The following is a 17,877-nucleotide window of genomic DNA, read 5'->3' on the forward strand; positions in this document are numbered from 1 at the left end:
ACAGTGATCGATCACACACGATGACACGACACACTCGCATCAGACGCACAGAGCGTGCCTGGCTTTTTAACCGAGTCTGCGGCTCTGCGGCTTACAACGGCGCCAAATGAACGCCGGATCTCGGCGACAGAGATTTTTTATTCCAGTTAATAGTTTATCTGCAACTTCTCGACTCGTAGAGAAATAGGAATTTTTTTGAATGTGCGATAGAGAAACAGAATTAAAGCTTCTTAGGCAGCAGCGTGTGGAAGTTTGAGCACATATTTTTAATACTGTGGTTAGGTTCAGGAGCTCTCTTCGGTTTCTGCAGCGGAGTAGAATCCCACGCCACCAATGGAGAGGGGAAATTCACTTCTCACTGCATTCAAAATGCAACCACCGTTATTGTTTCAGTAATCAGAGTATATGTGTTATTGCGTGGCTAGATCTTTTCTGATATTAATTCTATCTCGAAAGCTCCATTTCGAAACAAACGTGAATAATAAGTGATAAAAACAATGGTAATAGTTAATAGAATATAGAGCGACACAATGTAATCTTTGCAAAGAAATATTCGATATCAAGGCGAATATATATTTAAAGGCCTAAGTGCGCGTTGACCAGCGCTGAAAGTGAATCAGATGAACATAAGTCTGATTGGTGCGAGCAGTGTTTTATGAGTGTAATTCCCGAGTGTGTCGTTAGACCCCGGCTGATAAATTGTGGGTGAGTGTCACCTGGGGTCGAATGCGCAGACGGTATTTTATTCACTGTCAATATGGTCGCTCATTCGTTCGTTTATTCGTAGATAAAATTGATGAGAATTTGATAAGGTGGTTTGCGTAGGTGTCGAATATGCTACAATAGCCCGTGATGTGTCTATCACTACAACGAGTAAGTCAAAATTCCGAGTTGCTCATGTCCGAGTGAGGAGAGTATAAGGTCAAGTAAGGGCCTAGGTTGGCCCGGGGTGCCACCGATCGACTAGATGATTCTGGACAAAAGGAATGCGGAATGTCGTCACAGTTGATACTTTTGCACCCAATATATCTATAAAAAAGTGTCAATGACAAATTTGATAATGATTTTAGTCGAGAATGTCGGTTAGAGGACTAGACTGGTTGCCTGTCCTATTCCGCGCCACTTGCTGAAGGTAGAGACCGGACACCGGTCTAACTGAGAACGAGCACTGGTGCGTGGGTTCGAGTCTCTCTAGCTCGTGGTTGGAATATGTCTAAGTTCTACTTTCTTTAATATTAAACGCCCTGATTTATAAGATTGACATTCACGGAGAAGCATTTCATGCAATGTGCGATGATACATTATAACAAATTTGATCCGATTTTACGTGATTTAATGTTGACAAAATGCTATGATGTAGACCTATATAGACTTTAAAGGGGCCCGACCAGAGCCTAAAAATCAGTGGACGATATTACCAGTCATTAGATTAATGTAACCAGTAATAAAATGAATAAACTGTTACAGAAGTTAAACTGATGAGTACATAAGAGGCTCAAGAGGAGTCCTTTTTGTTGACTTATGAGAAAAGTAATGTGTCCATTTTTCTTTTTCGAGTCCATGTGTTAATAAGTAACATGGGATATATGTATGGTATTGCCGGACGTAAAAATCACCGGCACAACCGACATCCGCTCGGGTTTAATCACTATTAAACAGTCGTGTTCAGTCAACACGGAATCTATCTGTTCAAGCACGGATGGTTTAATCGACGAATCTGTTCATCCGTCGTATGAAAACACAAAATCTTTTATCATATGCACGAAATATGATTCCTGACTCTTTCGGAGATCGTGGGGTAAATGTAAATAGCTTTGTCGAATTAGCGAAGAATTTCGTGCACCTTCGTGAAAGGTCCAAGGCTATCTACATGTCTGACTTTATGCAAATGAGCTGTGTATGTAGGCGACTTGGAAAATCTGATAACGAAGAAACTTCTATAATTATCGCTAAATTTGCATAAAGGAACCGAATTCAACCTTGTGTCTTATTATTTGTTTAGCCCAACATCTCACGTGCAGGTTACATTTCATGTATCTATCCAGTGTGATTAGTGCCTTGTTTTTGAGATATATTGTAAGAGAAGATCTATGCCAGTACTGAAACATTATATATCTCCCCGATGACCTCGGATTCGTGGCAACTTCCTAAAAACTTTTTAAACTTGTTTACACTTGACGTATGGCCAACGTTTAATATCAACATTTCAAAGGCGTTGACAGCAGGGGGTAGGGTGTGCGACCCCCCTTCCCCTATTTCCTGCCTATTTTGCGTCCGAGGGACATTATATGTGAATAGAGCTTGGAAAACGTTTCTGTGGGCTCGCATTTTCTCTGAGGGTCTCCATATTCGATCAGTCCTCGTCCGTTTGACGATCATGTTTTCACTGTTGTTTTTGTGTATCATAAATAAATGAGAGATTATTATCGTGGGTATAATTAAATCAGGCGACAGAAGCATGACACACAGCGAACGGTGTTAACGAAGAGAAACCGCTGCTGTCGCTGCTGAAATGTTTGGTTTCCCCGAGTGTTACCGATTTAATATAAATTCCTACGAGAATTAACGAAGGAAATCCCTCAATAACCGCTCGAAATGTGCTAATTCTAACCGTAACAAAGTGCACCCTTTAAAAGAAAAAGTGTCTGTAGTGAGAATATTTTAAGGATTTTGTCGCCGTTTTAATGGATCGCGATGAGTGTTGGTAATTAAGGATTATTCATATCGAGAAGACGTAGATAGTACCATCACTTAAAGAAGGCTGTAAAAAAAAAAACAAAGCTGCATTAGTTGCATTAGTTAATGGACATCTAATGAACTGTTATTTTAAGACTTTTTGTAGTAGATATAGTTGATACTAGTCTGCGCTGGACTACTTGTCATCACCCCAATAGTCCGTCTCGCTATGCAACAAATTTCGATGGATTCGAATCCCATTCCCGAAAAAATCTTCAAGTTGCTTAAGTTGTCAAAGGCGCTTCAAACATTAGCTTAAAAAACAAATTTGACTAGAATTCTGAGCGGATATTTTCTATACAACGCTAAAACTCTGTGGAAAAATTGGATTTTAGCCAAAAGAGATTAGTTTTTATAATCGATTTATATATTTAGAAGGTGAATTTCTCGTTTATGAATAAATTCTAAACAAACATAGATATCTGGACATCTTTTGACCAGACATCCATCCACCCCCAGAGGTAATACCATCGACGATGCAACTACACGACACACATATATACATTCGTTACCTTTTCAACATATTTTATTCAGCCTAATACGGGTAATATTTCAACGAGATAGTGTGTGTGTGTGAGTGACGTCACTGATAAAACCCTCGGGAAAATCTTCGGCGAAAAAAACCGAACGCCGGCAGAATTTGCATTGAAAGGAAGAGGTGGAAATCCCCTCGTGTTCCTGAGCTCTTTGTTTCCTCGACTTCCTTGAGCATCTTATTAATCTATAGAATGAATGGTCACCTGACAGCTGCTGTTTTGTGATTTTAATACAGTCACGCGGAACTGCTGCTCCTGCAACTGGTTACAATGCGGCCATTTCTTTTTGTTGTTATGCGCATGTTAAATCGATGTAGCGCTGCTGTTGTATGGAACCCTTTCATTTTCATTATATCGAAGCCGCTTATCGTCTATTTACGCGCTCTGTTCCCGATGCGGCGACGCGACTTTTGTTCTTTTTTCGTCACTGCATTGGCGTCATATGACATAAATGCATCCTCTATTGCAGCAGGTCTTAAAAGTGTCTTGACACCAAACGTAAGCTGAAACTGATTGAACGCCTTATAATATAAAACCATATTTGATATGGCAAAATATTTTCAAAATGTCTGAGGCTCTTGAGGAGACAGTAGTACGATTACGGGTTCTGTGATAATTTGACTCAAGAGGATTGACTTTGAGAAACTCGTAAGACAAACTTCAACCGTTATCTTACGATGTTTGTTTCACTTTCTATTAATTAAGCGAAAAAGACAACATAGACAATTTTGCACCGCGTAGTTAGACGTCGCGAAGTCATGTGCCAAAATTCCACCAGATGGTGCCACACCTAATGATGTCAACATCCCGCATGGTCTAGTGGTTAGGATACCTGGCTCTCACCCAGGAGGCCCGGGTTCGATTCCCGGTGCGGGAAGTTCGTCTTGGAAAAACCAGAAATGTCTACTAAACGGCGTGGAATTGTTTTTTGTCTTTGTTGCGGCTTTTTACAAAGTGAAACGAAACATCGTGTTTTTGAGGGCAATTGTTGCCCAAATATGTCCCTGCTTGAATCTACGTATATATATACATGTACCTGTTTCACGGCGTGTCATAGTATCGCGTACCGTATCACGTGGTTTACTACGAGATGGTGATGGTCGCGTATTATAAAATGTCCGGCACTGAACGTCATCAACAAGGTCCAAAAGGCAGCAATACTACGGCTGATTAATTGACTAACGCATGCAACTTGAAGCAATCAGAGACCAGTCCGCTGAAGCGAACATGATCTAGCTCGTACTCAGGCGTTGTTTTCTTTAACGTGGACCTGTTTTCTTTTGCTAATCACAAACGCAATCGTCGTCGTCCAAACGTCCATTCGACTAATGAAAGCTACGCGTATCCATGCGCGCTATCAAAGTTCATCGCAGCGAAAATATTGCCCATCTCTGATGAGAATAATAATCATAATTGTCCCCATTTTTCTCGCAGTGTTTCGTCTATTTCACTCGTTTCTCGTGGGCTAGATGAGTAAGCGATGCTGGAGAGACATGTATATTAGATTGGCGGCATTTTCCGTGTTGTCTTTAGTTGGTAGCGGTCAGCGCAGCCCCTTTACCCACGGCGTGGAAACACAAAGACGACTCATCCGTACTCGAAAAACGTTTCTGGTCATCTCGCATAGTAATATAACCGAAGGCAAAGACGATGCAATTAATTCTAGCTTTTTAGTCCATCTTGCGACGGGGAAATGGATGGATATGAAAGGTTAGGTAGATGTTCGGACGGACACCGCAGTAAACGGCATACACGCATCGATGTTCGCTTGATGCCACCGGCGCCAAGAAAGACCACATGCTAACGTTCACAAAACTTAAAAAAGAGCTGCAGTCTTGTAAAAAATATAACTGTGGCTCACGTGGAGGCATAAGCGCTGAAATCCTTGATTCCCTGGAGATAGTTGAGATATGTCTGTGGGCTTCTTACACCGGTTACAGATGCATCGATTCATCCGTGTAATGTTTTTCGTATTTTCAAGAAGCACCGGTTTTTCCATGACTGCAGTTCACTTAACGAAAATGGAAATTTTTCCACCGATCGAAGTCATCTTTAAGATGACGCGGATTCTAAAGTAATCCATATGAGATGAGAAACATGTCAAGAGGTGATCCCCTTCGCGGATTCAAACCTGGGACCTCCAGCATTCGAGCGCACCTGGACGATGATCTCTAGTGAAAGTTCGAAGCATCGTTGCTGTGTAGTGGTTTTAACACTTAGTATAGTCAGTCTCGTTGACTATAGCAATATTCTCTTAATTTTTCATTTACAGCTTTGAGAATGTTTTTACGAATATAATCCCAGTTACGGATAACGATCTCCACCATATTTGCTTAGGGGTGGGCGTCTAATATTTGCGCTGATTTGTAGATGCAGATATCGGGTGTTATTTTCTTCATCTCAAATCGCGTGAGAATGTGTATATACACTGCGCGCTGTGTGAAGTACATAGTGCCAGGACTGCACTAAATGAATTAGAATGAATCGAGAATCTGTCAGGTTTTGATAAATTGACACGCCGCACACTTCAGAATGTAAAATCAATTTACCAGATTGGCTATTATTTTTTTTTCTCACACAGCAGAATGACTATACTTTTCGACGCCTTTTGAGGTGTTCGTTGCTAATTAGCGCGACGGCGATAAGAAACCGTCAGCGCAGCCACGACTCGCTGAGAATCGCTTGTGATGCGAGACTTTTTTCACGCCGATAAGAAATGAGAGTTTTCCCGTCCTTTTCCCGAGTTCCGCCCATCTCTAGTGTGACTCATAAATACAGACGAATGAAATACAAAAGAAATATTAATTGCCTAATAGTTTTTCCTATTAGTCCCGTGCAGGCAGGAAGCGCATCATCGGCTGAGGTGTCCCCAGTTCAAACATCGATCGACAAAGATATGAATTCTACAGCTCACTACCTGCGAGGGTTATAATTGAGATTAATGATAGATCTATTGATAAACATAATTACTAATTACTCCTACAGGACAGGATTGAGTACGTACTGAAATAAACTCACAGTATTCGCCCGTACAATTTGGACGGACAATGTTCCATATAACTAGGTAGTTTTAAAGACTGTTTATATTATACTAACACGCTGAAATAAGATAATTCCAGAACATTTTGAGACGTGGTGATTTGATGTTCCTTGAACGACAAGGATCTAGTTTGAGATAGTACCGTTCTCAGTGTGTTCATTTGACCCCATAGTGAAATGAATTGATCTAGATCATGTTGCCGAACGAACATGATAGTCTCATGATAGGTGATCGAATCGAGTGGATATTGTGCATAGATTCGGAAGCCTAAAATTCCAGTTCGAACTTCATCCACGATGATCTAATTTTTACAACACGTAAGACTCGTAATGCCATCTGGCGGGATAACCGATCTAGCAGCACCCGAATTGTCATTATATCGAGGTACTCGACGTATATAATATCAGTCCGCCGCCGCGTTATAGTTAGATACAGGAAACTTAAAAATGCAGTCCACGCCTGTAAATCTAGAAAAGGACAGAAGAAGCATATGCATGATTATTGTAGCGTTTCATCTTCACATAATGAAATTCCGAATTGACAACATCTACCGCATAAACGAAACCAACGACACTTTGATGTTATCTTTTCTCATATGATTTGCATTGTATTTTTGTCTCTCGATTCAGTCGTATCCTAATGATATACGAGCCGCTTTTTCTCAAACGCATCTCATCATCAACATCATCTAGTGTCTCATATCCTATAGTCCCCACTCGCTATTGATAGGCGGAGTTCATTGTATTTTTAACCAGGTTTCGCGGCACCGAAAGAATAAAAAACTACGCAATTAATAAATAAATAAGAAGGATACGATAGAGATAGCTAGCACAGGATACTTCACTAGCGACTGGCGCTATTGTTTCGTAGCGCCAGTCTGCCGCCGACTATGGAGATCACCTACTAATGAAATAGTTATCTAGAATCTATATCCACTCAACTGGAAGCGAAAGTTTTCTGCTCGAATTCGCATAAAAAATTCATCGAAGACAACGAAGACGACATCCCTGATATGATCATTTTCGAGTTTGTATACATACATGTATATATATACGAAGGAAATATACATTTAATTTCTGTAGGCAGTGCGCATCACATTTCATCAGTATCGTCTTCAAACTAAGGGCGTGGATGAATATCTTCACTCTGCAGTAGAGACTGATATTTCAAACTATACTTGATCCGATAGATTACTGCCGACTAAGCGCGTTCTGTCGAGGTTTTCAGCCGAAGGTTTCCGAGTCATATTCTATCAGGTCCCTTTCTAAATGTTCAACGATTCAACCGTGAACGATGTCCACCGTGGCCCTGGGTGCCTTGTACTGCGGGTCAATGGCAGGGGTGGATCATAGGGGTTTCGAGGTTCTGTAAATGTAAGGTATACGGTGATCTTTCAAATTTATTTCCACACAGGCTCTATAGTGTAGCCCCATAACCCTTTTTATTCGGTTTGATCTTGCTTTCTAAATTCTAGACTTCATAGACCGACCTTCGACGTTCGTACGAAGATTTATACCTAAGCGTATGTATAGCAATTGCTTTTTGATAAACAAAAAAAGCTTTTCTAAAAATTTGTATTCCGAGAGTGTTCCTGACAACCGGGTGGCGAACATTCGACACTGATTAAAAACAGAGCGGGAATGTAAATTGAATGCGTTGTCGGTGATCGCGGGTAAAGAAGTCTTCACCTGAAACAACGAATTTCTCATCTCGTGATACAAAATGTTCAGATGTCATAACGTCGCGTATCAATTGAATTAAACGTCAGTTTCACATGATATCCAATTAGCTAACGGTGAACTGAATATAATAACAATTTTACGATGTTTCAATGCGTCTTTGCATGATTGAACTAAATTATTTCCATTGTAGAAAATATAGAGCCGAATATATTATAGCGGCCGCTTATCACGCGACTTGGATTCAGCATGCGAGCCATAAAATTGCGCCAATTAATCAACGCTGTATATCGTCGCGTTTCGTTCTTTTTCTCCTCGGCGGTGCAGACATCGGCTACGTCACTTGTCACCAGTAACAGGACGATGTCAACGTGGCGCTGAGACGGATCTTGGTGGCTTTTTCTCAAATATCAATTCATCATCGTCATCAACGATATTGTCTATGTCGTTGCTTAAGCCGACACCTAGTCGCCCGTGGGCGCCTCGATTATCAGCAGATTCTGAAAATATGAATTTTCTTATCTCAGTTAATTAATACGTCAAATAAACTCATTAACTGAACCACCACAGCGAAAGCATCATAACTTCCAAGTATGTCCGTACAAGTAACGTTATATGCCGCTGAGTGGTCAAATCAGTAATTTGCAAGTAATTTGATATCCGATGTCCATCTAAGAGAAGTGGCATAGATTTAGTCCTGAGAAGAAACATCTGTAGCTTATTATCTGAAATTAGAGTCTGTTCGTGCAATCTGTTTAAGATGTGAAAGAAGATATATTAATCTATATACTGATGTAAATCACGAACGAGAAAATAACTTCTTCATATTTCGGCTGAAAGGAGAAATGTTTAGATCTCTTGCATGTAACGATAGCCCTACTCGATTTCCTACCGCAGCAATAAATAGCCTTTAGTTCAGTTGCACAGTCGAGAACGTTTGTTAGATGCAGGGCCAGTGTTCCATAACCAATCTAACGCCTTGAGTCTCGGGATTTAAAACCACTATTTGACCTCGATCATTGACTTACTGAAGATGTTACTTGACACATTGTTGCACGTGTAAGAAGTACCGGTACAAACTCGAGCGTTTACGTAAGGAGATTTCTATGGCTTAGTTTTGGTACAAGAAGTAGGAACATCGAACTGCGTTAGATTATGACCGTCTGGTGCTGCCCCTATATCAACCGTTGGCGGCGATCTATACATTACTTCCGATAATACGTATTTCAAAACTACTACAAGATAGTAGATCCGTGGTAGATCAAAGCATCAACTGCGAAATAGAGCAGCCCAGAAATCTATAATAAGTACGTAGCCCACAGCAGCCCAGAAATCTATAATGAGTACGTAGCCCACAGCAGCCCAGAAATCTATAATGAGTACGTAGCCCACAGCAGCCCAGAAATCTATAATGAGTACGTAGCCCACAGGCCGACTTTATCTAATAGAACATTTTCACGAATAAATCATAACCGTAAGTTGCTTCATCATCATCACACGCGACAAACTCTTTAAGCTTATTAGTCTGAGATTTGGTCAAACTGTAATTAATGACATAGCTGGAAATGTCTCCATATCGATAAAACGAATAGAATATGAAGGACAACTCTTCACTTGACATGTAGCAGTTCCTACACAGTGTCCAATCGACGCGTCACGAGGGGAATGCGCGTTGGGAATTCGTTTAATTGATTTATAATGAAAAACAATATGTTTCCTAATAGAACGATGCGACCTTCGTGACATTCACTGAAAAGGTATTCAAAATATTGTCACCAAAAACCTCCAGAGTGAAATATGGATGAACAATATCTGTTATTTTTCTTCATCCTAACCTGTAAGACAAGCAACCTTTAAATTAAGAATCTGAGAATGTTCAGAAGTTAATCTGAGAAACTATGACGCATTCTTGTGTAGCGAAAACATACACTCAGTTACAAGTTTTCTAGCCTCTCGAGCATCCCAGTCACTATCATTGCATCTCTCCCAGGAATCTTACGTTATTGCCAGAATCATTCTAGTTCTTTTCCTTAGACTTCGCACTGTTAATGCTTTTTTGTACGAGCAAGCTTCTCCATATAGATTCACTCTACACTTGAACTTGAACTTTTATTTTATTGCTCCGAATATTGACAAATCAAACATAGGAAATGCATGCAATAAAATATTAACAACAATACTGGACTATAGGACATATAGAGTTTATAGGAAACCAACGTAAGCGCTATCTTGACGCCGTGATGTTACGTTTTTAAGGCGTTTAATGAAAAGTTTTTTCATTCTTGTATCTATTACATTCGCTCGTTGACGATTTGTTTCCTGCTTCAATTTTTCATCCCTCTTCGCGGCGACGATCGCGGTGAAAGACGACATTCATTAGTCGCGCGAAATCCGTATCAACCGTGGAACCGCGGTGAAAGTGTCGGATATATCTCAGTCTATAATCCCTAAATATACCAGTAATAAATCACTAATCAACTTCCAGTAGCGGCGGATACAATATTTCAGTATTTCATGTCGGATTCTAGATATTAAATGTAACTAATTTCTATCGTCTGATGTTATGGTGATATTTAATGCTGTAAGAAACGTTAATCCTTTGTTAGTTTATATATAGGCATTCCCTAGCATATAAAAAAAACTCGTTGCAACATCATTTGGAGTCCACAAAGATCTTCCTCTGAAAAGTAGACATGCCTGAAGTATGATATCTTTAAGTTCTTCAGTGTGTTCTTTCAAACGAAGACTCGGCGGTTTTTTTTCGTATGGCCAGCTTGTTTTCGAACGCATCAATAACGACGATGTTGGTGGGTTTGGTCGGACAGGGGTTCGTGTATCACGACTAGAGTCTCAGAGGTTCAAAGATAAATATTGATATCAATATTATAATGATCTCTGTTAAGAATTACTGGCAGTAAATCCTCAGAGATCGGCAATAATCTAATTGCATAAGGATTATGATATCTGCACGAAATTTAATGTGAATGAGATTTGGAGGAATTGGGAGCGTATGGGGTTAGCCAGAACCGAACGAGTGTGATAGACCCGCACCGTACACGAGAATGCCCGTTAACGCTCATTCTAAATCAATGATCGATCATAACATCATTATTATTTTCTATGCTTAATGACAATTTCATCTGAATAGCTGAAAAAATTCAAAACAGCGTCGTCGACATTGGCATGACTCATTTGATATTCTTTCGTTTGTTCTATTCGAATTGTAGTAATATTATAATGTATGGTGACTAGGAACGTGTAAACAACATCGTATAATAGTCGTTTGTTTTCATGGTCGATGAAATCTGCGACCAGGGACTGAATAATTTCATCATTCAACACAGAATGACATTATTAATGTTATAAGTACACATTTATCATTCGGTAAATCCCCCGTTAACGATATTTCGATTCTTCATTTTCAACTATAAATTCAGCCGGTTGTGTAAATAAACGCGCTTTCTAGTAAATTAAATCAACTCAATATAAAATGATGATCGAGTGATGAGGAGTTTGTATAGCGGCGTGCGCTTCGCAGTCGTGACGTCACATCAGTCGAAAATACATAACACGATTCAGAATAAAAATGCGAACAGAAAATATCAAAGAGTAATGCTATCAATTCATTTTATCTAGATCAGGAGATCTGTGTAACATCCCCTCCCACCAATCCCACATTTTCAAATAGTAAAAACTTCGTGCAGAAATGTCAAAGCAATTAGATTATTGTCGATCTCGGGCTCAGATCCAAAGAACGAACGTGAACGATCTCTATGCAAGTTAAACTATAACATTCAATATAATTTAATCTGTTTACACCCAAACCCATTACAGGTAAAACTCCGTAGACAGGTACCCCCTCTATCCTCTCCAAGGTTAACTAAATCTGAACCCCGTCCATGTGTACCCTCACTCATCAGGTAACCCCAACCCTCTTCTCTTATGTAGTTGTCAAATTTCTACTCTTCAAATCGCGAAAGCGTTCTCAATTGTGTAATTATCGATGATAACGAATTCATATACGTCGATATATATGAAAAATCCATAACAGATTAAGACCAAAACGGGTTTGCCTGTGAGCAATAGAGCAATTACAAGACTGATCCTTCCATAGAGAACGATACGTTTCCGTTTCTTATTTTCACATGTATACGAAATTGTCTAATAGTTGTTCATGTTCTTTTAGACAAATTGCCCCTCGATGCGACGCGATATACACCCATACATACATATATACCGCCTGTTCAATGGTTGTGACTTCCGTCGAAGCGGCCATTACATCTCTCACCCAGTTCATTTCCTGCATCCACTTTTCCTGCTATTAATTCATCCGTGCCCGCGCTAAATGTCGTCTAACATTAGACGCACTGAATCGCTACCGGAATCACTGGTTATCTTCTGCCCGCGGATATATACGTATTTTACGTTGTTCAGTGGCCAGAACGTCCTCGGAGAAAAATCGTTTGATTCGTTTCTGTCGCGTGTGCAGTTTTGGATTATCAGTTTATCAGGTTATATACGGTATATTCTGTAGCGCGGTATAAGATGTCGTATTTCTATGTGATGGCTCTTATTAAGGTTTAGGTTCACGGACGAGGTCGTCGCTTTCAAAACGTTCTTAGATATTAGAAATGCAAGTTTGACAGGAGAATTACCATCTGATAACCATTGATGAAACACTGTCTGTGTTACGATAATATAGAAATAATCCCTCTATGCAGATGAAAGAAAAATCAGCCTCTTAACTTACCTAAGGCTTCCAAGCAGGGCGCAACTGTGGTCCCGAAATTACGGGAAAAGGTTAACAACTTAAGGTCGTAGAAATCGCAGAAAAAGGTGTTTTTAGTTTATGTAAACCTCTGGCTTATGTGTCAGAGGTACAGTTCTGCAAACAAATGATGTCTGGCACTATGACAAGAAAGATAAGGCTCGTCTACCAGCGCCGAAATAGTTTGAAGCGAAAAGTATATACTTCTCCAGGTAGGTTCGTTCACAAATCAGCCGAGGGGCGGAAAATTAAAGAAAAAAAAACGGTTTCGGTAGATAAGAGATGGGAGCTCAATAGCGACCTGTAGATTTTGATGGCGACTTGTTGAAGCAGGCTGACTACCAGTCGATTCATCGTTAATCGTTACGGATAAAAAAAGGGAAACCAGTTAACGGAATAATTTACCCTCGAAGTTGATTAATGAATAAATGGTAATCATATACATCACACATCTGACCTCGGATCCACAGTTTACGGGTTCGTTATGAATCTGAACCTCTTCCAAAGTTGTGTGGGTTTTAATTGACCCTCGATCCACTTCTGCACAGTTAGTTGTGTGGGTTTTATTTGACCCTGAATTCAGTTCCAGAATTGTGTATGTTAGATACTCAACTCCCGATCCCATTTCACAGTGTTGTGTGGGTTCAATTCGAATATTTGTAGTAAAATACAACTTAAAAAAAAGAATGAATACACGTGAGTTAGAAACGTGTCTTTTGCTTCATTTTCACGTTCAGTTTTCTGTGTATAAAATACTGATCGACTCATTCCTCTCTCCTCACTGAATGACGCAGGAAACTTGCACTACGTGACCGCGTGTTGATCAACGACTGCAAAAAATGACGGCAATTATCCTGACGACGAAACTCGTCGTAGTTTATACTTCGATTATTTATACCCCGACCGGCAATATCAATTGTCGCCGCATTAAATCAGAACGACTCAGTTGTAAGGAAATATTTGCGATTAATTCGGACTCGTATTCACACGATAGAATAGTTTAATTTTTGCTGCAATAAACCCATTTAAGAGTAATGTACCGGGAATAATATAAAATAAATAGATTTATTGATGACGCTATTGCGTATTGAGTGACTGTACTGAACCGAGTATACCAGCGTACCAGTTCACCGTGTGCGCATGTGCGACGTATACGTGAGGTGTGCTTCTCCATCGAGTTAATATCTTACAATAAACATTTACCCAATATCTTCGAATTTCCTTGTTTAACAAACTTCAGTCACCACCGGTTCACTCAGATTTCTAAATTTGCTCCGAGGTAGGTAAGAGTGGAACTGAGTTCTGAGTGGAACTGGATCCTGTACCGTGGAACTGGGTTCTGAACTGTGGAACTGGATCCTGTACCGTGGAACTGGGTTCTGAACCGTGGAACTGGGTTCTGAACTGTGGAACTGGATCCTGTACCGTGGAACTGGGTTCTGAACTGTGGAACTGGATCCTGTACCGTGGAACTGAGTTCTGAGTGGAACTGGATCCTGTACCGTGGAACTGGGTTCTGAACTGCGGAACTGGGTTCTGAACTGTGGAACTGGATCCTGTACCGTGGAACTGGGTTCTGAACTGTGGAACTGGGTTCTGAACTGCGGAACTGGATCCTGTACCGTGGAACTGGGTTTTGAACGGTGAAACAGGTCAATGATATGTATTCTTCTCTGGGATGTCTCAAGATATCTGGACCTAAAATTGACGCTTAAGTTAAAATTAGTTCTTTCTAAATGGATTAACTCTCATCGACTGCTTTCAAATCTACGTCAAATCTGAACTCATAACTGATGAACTGGGTCCTGATGAACTTTACTAAACTAAATGATTATTGTACAACGGGGCCAAGGTCCGACAGAACTATTCATTGCCTCGTCCACACGTATCCAGTGTTACTTCGATCGAATCATGACGTCTGAGACTGATATAAAACCAATGAATGGATTCCGATGGTTGTATTTATTGTGATCGCGCGGAGTGGTGAATAGTAAGGCTGCTCAGTAATCTGGCCCGGCTTATTGTCATCAATCCCATTAGATTGTTACGTACAATGAGCAAAGATGCCTCGATCGTCCGAATCGTATCCAGGGTTCACGTTTATCCATAGAATCCTAATCCTAATCCTAATCCGGTGCTGCGGGAATTTTGTTTATATCGATCCCGAACCTGTCAGCGAAAAAAAAAACGGGATTTATCGCCGCGCCTGCGCACTCGAGCGAGTCCGGATGGCTCGCTGTGTTACTAAAACAGGTGTTTTCATTTACTTAACTGTGATAATCCAATGAACTTTAATGGATTTTGATCGTGAAAAATTGCCGTTTTAAGCATGATAAATGCGCCTAATACCACAGCGAATGGATCGTAAATCACCTATTACGCGATGACAATGTAACGCTACCCGTATCCGTTGCCAATTTTAATCATCGCGTCTTAACGCCGGGAAATTAATGAACACCGTTGAAAAGAAACGGAGGTTGAATTATGTTTTGCGTGATAGAAATCCATAACTGTCCGCGATTAGAGAAATTTAATGAGTTCGCGTACGCGCGCGCTCTCAGAAACAGCGATGAACTATCAGGGGGTCTTATACCACACGGTATTGATACTTCCCTCTTCGATGAAAGCGCTATTAAAGTCAAGCGACGAAATTGATTTGCGTTCGGTTGAATTTCGAGTTTATTTTAATGACGATGACGACGTCGTTGATTTTCGATAGTGATTTACGATTCAGAGTCGCGTCTTGCACCCGATATTCGAGTGTTTGGCAATTTGCATCGATTTGCTATTGATTTGAAAATATCCAACGGATATCGAATCCGAAGAAGAGATTGGCCTAAAATCCAGAAAATAGGGGGAAAACTATATATAAATGAATGTGTGAATGCCCTAGAAACAGCGAAAGTGATTTTTTGTTGAATTACTGAGAAGGATCGAAGTTGTGTAGTGACGTGGTTGTGTAACGATGACGCTAGAATGAGACGAGATGTAGAATAACATCGCTTTCCCATCACTCGCTACTTCTACCATTCGACTGTAACAACAAGAATCAGTACGCAACACTAAACAACGACATTCTCGTGTTTTCACGTATTTCTCCATTTAGATAAAGGTTCGGGTTGAAGCCATCGTTTTACATTTCAGCTGAACTTGTACCCGATGCAGGATAGCAACGGGATGTCAACCGTTAAGTTCTGTGTGCACGGGTTCCCGGTTGAGAGGATTATTGTGACTTTTTAGTCTTCTAAACTAACTCTAACTGCATTGTTTTAGCATCGTCTCACGAGGACATGAATAATTGAAATGACAAATTCGACTATTTGAACTGACAATCAGAACCCTGGCAAATACTCAGTGAAAACGTGGAATGATTTGTCGTTATATGTAGCTGTGTTTGTGTTGATTTGATAAGCTTTGCGCTTGTTGTACGATCGTAATGAACGATCTATAAGCGAAATGAAAAGAAAACTCGTCGCAAGAGGCAATAATCCTCGAAAAAACAACCGACTAATCTTTAATACAAATGTTTGGTCACATCTGATTCCTGTATCATGTCGGCCATATAGACACTAGCAGTGCATCGTCCGAGCAGCATCATCTGTTGGAGAGTCTCATTATATTCTCTGTAAAGAGAGTATCAGAGTGCATTCTCGAATTAAGACGAATCCACGCCATTGTCAAACTCATAATGAAATTCTTGATAAAGGGCCTATTTCCATAGATGCAGAAGTCACCAGACGTAGAATATACAAAATATCCAATGATCGGTTCACTGATTCTTGAAGACGCGTAATATCTCTGATCAGATAATATAAGGCTGAAGGTTAATTGATCATATCCAAATCCAGCTCATGACGTCGACAAAATGCGATAATCTCTTAATGATCTTCCGGTTTATGAGTTGTCAAGGCCACACACCATTTAATCGGCAGAATTTTCTGGCTTAGAATATCCGGGCATTTATTTCCCAGGTTTTAGTGTTTGAATTTAGAAATATCAGTAATAGTTGCATCTGCCCCGAAAACAAACTTAGTGCGTGATATTAATTCATATAATGGTAGCGGCAAAGCCTCTCGTCAAACAACAGACGTTTCTAGATATATCTCGGTTATTAAATGACTTTCAAGAAATGTTTTAAAAGTGCACGATGTTTTTATTTCTATCTGTATGTCAGTATTTAGCCGTATTCCGTACTAATACTTTAACAAAAGAAATATCAAATATCTAATCTTATCTGTAGCCGGGCTCGAACAGGAACTGAATGTGTCTGTTTACATCTTGTAATATCTCAACGCTTTTCGACAAAAATATAGATTTATATATGCGATTATTAATTCAACGTGAAAGTGTCGTTATTCATATCAGATCTAAATCACCACCATCGGATCTGAGACTGACGATTTCCGTCTTCAGCGCGCCTCCGCGTGAGGAGCTGTCGTTTTAAAAGAACTAATCCTCTTACCAGAGGAGAACTGTTCCCTGCCGTTATAAAGTGCGGGGTCTAATTATAACCAAGCCAGGCTCAGGTGTCGGCGAAACCGACCAAGTAGACTTTCGACGCGTTACTAGAAACATTGAGTACGCATTAAAAACTGTCGATTCGATAGCGAGCCCGTAATCGAATTGTCTTATTTTTCCTACTTTCCAATAAAACCAAGCGCGTTTCTGATCATTTTGGGTTGTTTTAACGGTAGTTCGTGGCTTGTACTTTGCTTTTAGCCGTGTGAATTGCCTCTCCAGTGTAAAATCAACCTCGATGTTAACATCTGGGACCCGGTATGAAGTGACTCGACTATCATCGACCAAGTTGATGACTGCAATTTTCTCCGTAACAATTTCTCAGTGCTTTAGTGTAATATATACGAATGAAAGTCTTGTGCGGGATTAAGTCTAATTATTTTCTCGCTGCTAAATTGGCTTGATTTCAGACTATACGAAGTTACAGATGATGAGTATTACTTTCTTTTCTCGTTATTTACTTCAAATCTTTTCATCTCTTTAATGTACATATATTTCTGTGTCTATATACAGGATTCGACAGCGACTGTTCGCGCCAATGTCTCTCGGCGCGTCGCGATTTCCTGCAATGAAAGTGAAAACCGATTAAAAGACGATTCT

General features: G+C 40.1%; 1 non-coding gene across 1 annotated transcript; it reads left to right on the forward strand.

Moving 5' to 3' along the window:
* Positions 1-4,077: 4,077 nt before the first annotated feature.
* Positions 4,078-4,149, forward strand: Trnae-cuc (transfer RNA glutamic acid (anticodon CUC)). Its single transcript has one exon. It is a non-coding gene; the product is annotated as a tRNA-Glu (tRNA).
* The last annotated feature ends 13,728 nt before the right edge of the window (positions 4,150-17,877 follow it).

This window comes from Tubulanus polymorphus, chromosome 5 (assembly GCF_964204645.1).
Source record: "Tubulanus polymorphus chromosome 5, tnTubPoly1.2, whole genome shotgun sequence".
Taxonomy (NCBI): Eukaryota; Metazoa; Nemertea; class Palaeonemertea; order Tubulaniformes; family Tubulanidae; genus Tubulanus; species Tubulanus polymorphus.